The sequence below is a fragment of the Crocodylus porosus genome, unplaced genomic scaffold (assembly GCF_001723895.1).
Source record: "Crocodylus porosus isolate Cpor-Errol unplaced genomic scaffold, CroPor_comp1, whole genome shotgun sequence".
NCBI lineage: Eukaryota > Metazoa > Chordata > Crocodylia > Crocodylidae > Crocodylus > Crocodylus porosus.
The window spans coordinates 29,440,310-29,445,735 of NW_017728931.1; positions in this window are offsets into that span (position 1 = coordinate 29,440,310).

The window sequence follows — 5,426 nt, forward strand, 5'->3', positions numbered from 1 at the left end:
CCATACCGGCTAAAGGAAGTCATAGACTCCTGGAACTCCTAGTGTGAAGCCGTGGCCAGTGATCCTCTTGGGCCAGGAAGAATGTAATGATTTTACCAGGAAAGCTGGAATACTTTTGCCATCCTGGGTATGCTGGTTTGTCTATTCTTACTGGTCTAATTTAACTAAAAGACAGTGTTTCTTCCTTTTCTGGATTACTATAACATGCCTGTAAAAGACTAAAGTGATATACTACTTCTGTTATCTGTCTATTTACTATTGCTCTCGGAATGATGGCGAACATATTATTCAGTTATAGTACAATTCACCAAAGAGTAGCTGAGTAAAGGATAAATTGTAGCAAGAACTCAAAAGAACATCCATAACCACAGAGGCAGAAAGTATACAGAAGAGCCAGTAAATTATCTAAACATCAGTACCTTCTCTTTATTGTCCCTTTGCATCTCTTGCCTTTGAATCAGTTTAATTGCTGCGCGCTCTTAATTGTTTTTCTTTTTGTTTGTAACCTTCTCATTTGCAAATAGACATGGCTAGTCATCATAATTTTCCAAGTACCTCTTAGCTTGAGAACATGTTGCAGCTGGCTCTTCAACAGGCCACTAATTTAATTCTGTGGAATCTATCTTACTCTGTGTTCTGATTCACCAGGCCCACTCTGAATGCAAGTAACAAACATTTTAATCCTCTTCAGCCTCCTCACTTTAGCTAGGGCTGTTTACAGAATTCCTTCAGTGATAATTTAATGGTGTTCAAGGGCAGCAGATAGAACACAGGTTTGTTATAGTCTTGGCCATATACATATAGCCAAGAAAAAAAACTTATTCAACCGGGATGCCATGGATTTTTTCAACAATAATTTTCATGTAAGAAATTAGCAGCAAGTAGTCTCACTAAATTCACATTGGAATTGAAGAGAAGAACAAGAAAATGACAATCAGAATAACTTTATATTGTATGTTGGGCATTCCATAAGCCATCATCACTTTTGTTGTTCCTGAATGCTAATTATCTAAAATAGCTCAGAAGTTGCAAAAGCCTTAGAAACTAAGGTTAATATTTGTCATGAGGCTGTTTTCATCTCCCAAAACATTTGAGGTCAGGCTGTTGCTGATGTTGCCATTAAGTCTGTATTTCTGTTTCACCCAAGTCTCGGACTAGCTAGACTATTCCAATAAAGTAAAAAATTAGGAGATTTTTGAAAGAAGTTGTGAAATATTTTCTTGCAAATTGTTGTTTGATGTTTTAACTTTCATTCATTTCTGAAACTAAAAATGGTACAGCATTTGCCCAAATCTAAGATGACCCTAGATTTAAGAAAACTCCCCCAATTATCTTCTATACCTGGGAATTTTATAAAGTTTGTTATAATTGTCCATGCATAGAATCTAATAATTGGATGGTCATCTTTAATTCATACTCTGCAATGATGCAGGGGGTATACAGAGATCAAGCACCTTGTCCCTTCCTTGTACCTGCTCCTCTACCACCTCTACCTCCTGCATGACTACTCCCAAAACCTTGAGTTCTCTTCCCTTCAGCCTCTCTTTTGCCTTTCCTCCTGCTTCTGCTTCCCCCACCCCCACACACTCTTACCTTTACTCCAAAGTGGCAGGCTCCATCCCAGTTCCATCCTCTGTTATAGCCTGGGACACCGAGCATGGCCCCAGCTCAGTCCCTGTAGCAGCTGTGTGAGCTGCATGTTGCTGCTATGGGGCCAGGCTGGAATCATGCTGAGTGCCCCAGGCTGTAGCATGGATGTAGTAAGGATGGAGGGTATGGGGAGGGAGGAGGGGGAAGAGGGGCTTTGTGGTGGGTAGATGGGAGGGAAAGAGGCTCCATGGGAGAGCTGGCAGGATGCAGAATAACAGGCAGGGGGCGGGGGGCAGGCATGAGCTGCAGCTATGGCCCTGCCCCTGGGGAGGGGCTGGAGAAGCCCGAGCCACAGCAGCTAGCTGCCTCCCCACCCTTGTACTCAATTCTAAGATGAGGGGCTCTTTCTCTATGTTAAATGGGAAAAATCCTGTTTTAGGATTAAGTAAATATGGTATTTTTACACAGGAGAATACAAGGACCAACGGATTCCTCTTCTTAGTGTCAAGCTCCAAGCAACTGCACACAGACTGTTTTCAGAACTTAACCAGTAACTCTGGTGTCCACTACCTGGAAATCAGGGGCATGTAAAACTACCTGTCAGGCCATGTAAAACACATTCGTATGACACTTACAGCATTGCTATTCTGTAGTGTAAGACCTAAACTATTAATTGCATGGAGCAGGCAGGAACATATCTAGCCTGATATTTCATTACTATAACTACCCATTAGTATAGCTGCAGTTAGCCAACACAGATTGGGAAATCAAGATACAAATTATACAACTTCAGATACAAACATTGTATTAATTTAATATGCAGTAAAATTACTTTAAAGATGTGCATTGTGTTCTCTCCATTTTGACTGCAGAATAAATGTACAAATTACTGTATTCTGAAGCCAAAATTACCTTCGTGGGGTGGGGGGTAGGTGGGGAATAAGTATACAACAGTGTTAAATTACACTGGTGCACCAGTTAAATGTCTGTTCTAATCAGTTTTCTAGCCATTTGCTTACTCCAAGTATGCTTTCTCACTCCTGCATAGTCAGATGCTGTAATTGTGCTTTTATGGGAGCTCTCTTGGGAGAGTAAGCTGTACATCTGCTCCTTACTGGGTGTGTCTGTAAGAGATACTTTACTGTGCATTAGATTAATCTAATGCACAGTAAAGCATCAGCATCTATATGTGCATGGAACTTCCTGTGCAGTAAATCTGGCTAACGTGCCATTTGCTATTACCAACCAATACAGGTACTACATAAACAGCACATTAGCTACTGCGCAGTAGCACCTGTGTAGATGCTGACTAGGAGCAATTTGCTTCTAGTCAGCCTAGGAAGCAGAGGGCAACAGGGGGAAGCCAGGAGCTGAGCAGCACCAGGACAGGGGAGCTCTCTGTCCCTGCTCCTGGTGCTGCTCAGCTCCTGGTTCCCTCCAGGCATGGCTGGGGAGCAGGAGTCAACTGGGGCACCAGAAGGGCTAAAGGGACAGGGGAGCTCTCTGTCCCATAAGCTGTGCTGTTGTCTGTGCAGTGCGTGCCTCAGTCAGCTCCCACTCCCCACCTATGCCTGGGGTGAGCCAGGAGCTAACCAGTGCCAGGACTGGTGGGCAGGGAGGAGAAGATGTGGCAGGGAAACAGTGCTGGGACCAGGGAGTGAGGGGGTGGGGTGGAAAGAGCCAGGGGGAAGCATTGCAGGGACCAAGGGGGAGACATAATGGGGAAGCAGCACCAGTCTCAGTCCCTGGTACTTCTTCCCCCTCACATCTCCCCTCCTCTCCCAGGACTGCTTACTCCCATGCTTGGGCATGGGGCATTGCTTCAAGCCAGAGCTGCTAAGATGGGCTGTGATCCCAAGCTCTGTGTAGCTGGGAGCTGTCCCCTGCTTCTGGACAACTCTCCCCACTACCCGGAGCCCAGGCCTGAACCGCATGCCAGCCTGGGGCTGGCACTTGGCGGAGTCTAGAGCTCCCCCTGCCTGTTGTACAGGGGCAGAGTAGGGCAGAGGGGCAGGAGCAGCTCTGGATTGAAATGCTCCTGTTGGGAGAAAATTTGCTCCCAACAGGGGTGCACATATAGACATGCACCCAGGAGCACGTTAAGTGCACATGTAAATGTGTTCACTATGGAGTAAATTTACTCAGTGGTAAAATCTGAGGTAAAATATTCTGTTGCAATCATGCCCTGAGTCTACAACCTTTTGGTCATTAATTTAAATGTCAAAGGACAGGTCTAAGTGAACTAGAACTGTACAAATCTTTGGACAGACTATGGAAGTGGCCAAGTCACAACCCCAATAATGGGAAAACCGGGCTGGGTAAGGGCATTCGATGCCCAAACGTTTGTCCAACCAACAGTTCTCTCGAATACATAGTCAGTCACATAAAAGGTATCACCAAAAAAAAATAAAAAAATCTGTGCCTCAGACTTACAAAGCATAAAGAAGGCTACATGCTGAAAGGAAAAATGATTTGGAAGGCAAAATGTACAGCTAACGTGCAATGCATATATCTTCTGTTATGGTGATTTTCAGATAACAACAACAACGCAGAGGATGACAAATGTGACAGTGTGACATGTCAGGACCGGAGGAGAAGGATCTTTCCAAGACTGGAGTATGTTAATGCTAGAGTAGGCAAAGCAGCTGGATGACAAAGTGAAGAAGCTGTGACAAGGCAGAGACTAGACATCAAGCAGATGCTGAGTGGAAAAGTGCTTAGAAAAGAACTCAAGAGGGCTTTTAAAAAGGAGTGCTAAAAGAGGTGTTAGAGACAAGCCTCCACCCCTATCGCATGCTTCAGCTGCTTTATGTAGCACAAAGCAGTTGGAAACTTGGAAAGGCAGGCTAAAACCAACTCTTCTTTAAAACTTCATGAGTCAGAGAGAGAATGTTATGTCTCTATCTGGTCTTCTTTCTGGATTTCCAGAATAGGAGACTTTTTCCTTATCCAGGGAAAAGAGCAGTGGCTGAAATGCTAAAGCAATAACATCTGGGTGGTAAAATGACTCTTTGGGAGCATAAGCAACCTCATGTAACAGAGCAGTTCTGAGACTGCTCTGAATTGTTCCAAGGAAGCTGTTTTAGGGACAGATAATAATGTGGGAGCAAAAAGGCAGTTTACTGCTACATATGCAATAGGGCTGTGCAAAGCTTTGGGTGGTGATTTGATTCAGAGGAGATGCGGCTTGATTTGGTGGCCGAATCTCTGAATCTGAATTGCATCGGGGACCAATTAAAAGGTCCAAATTGATTCAAAGCTCAAGAGCTTTGATGATTTGGAAGTCCTGGTTGAGCTGCAGCCAACTCTGAACTGGCAAGTACTAGGGGCGGGGGAAGCGGGGAAGGGACTATGGGGGGACCCCTGGCAGTCCCCATCCACTGCCTGCTCCCTCAGCCCTCCCCATGGATGCCCTGATTGCCCCAACTCCTGCCTTTTAAAAAAAAGCCCTGGTGCTCATTGGGTGCTGCCAGGCAAGGGGGCTGCCCCCCCACTGCTCCACACTGCATGGGGGGGGCTCTGCATACACCCCCAACCCACCTCTCACTCCCCCAGCCCTAACTCCATGCCTGCCCCTCACAAGCCAGCTCCGGCCCTTTAAGAAGAAAAATAACCAAGAAAAGCCCCAGGACTCACCAGCTCCTGCAGCAGCCTCAGGTCTTCAGGGGGCTCATGCAGAGCCCCCCACATGGTATGGGGCAGCGGGGATCACCCATGCCAGCAGGAACAGTGGGTCCAGAGTTTTTTGGGTTGTTTTTCTTCATAGTTTCATAGTTTCTAGGGTCGGAAGGGACCTGAGTAGATCATCTAGTCCGACCCCCTGCCATGGCAGGAAA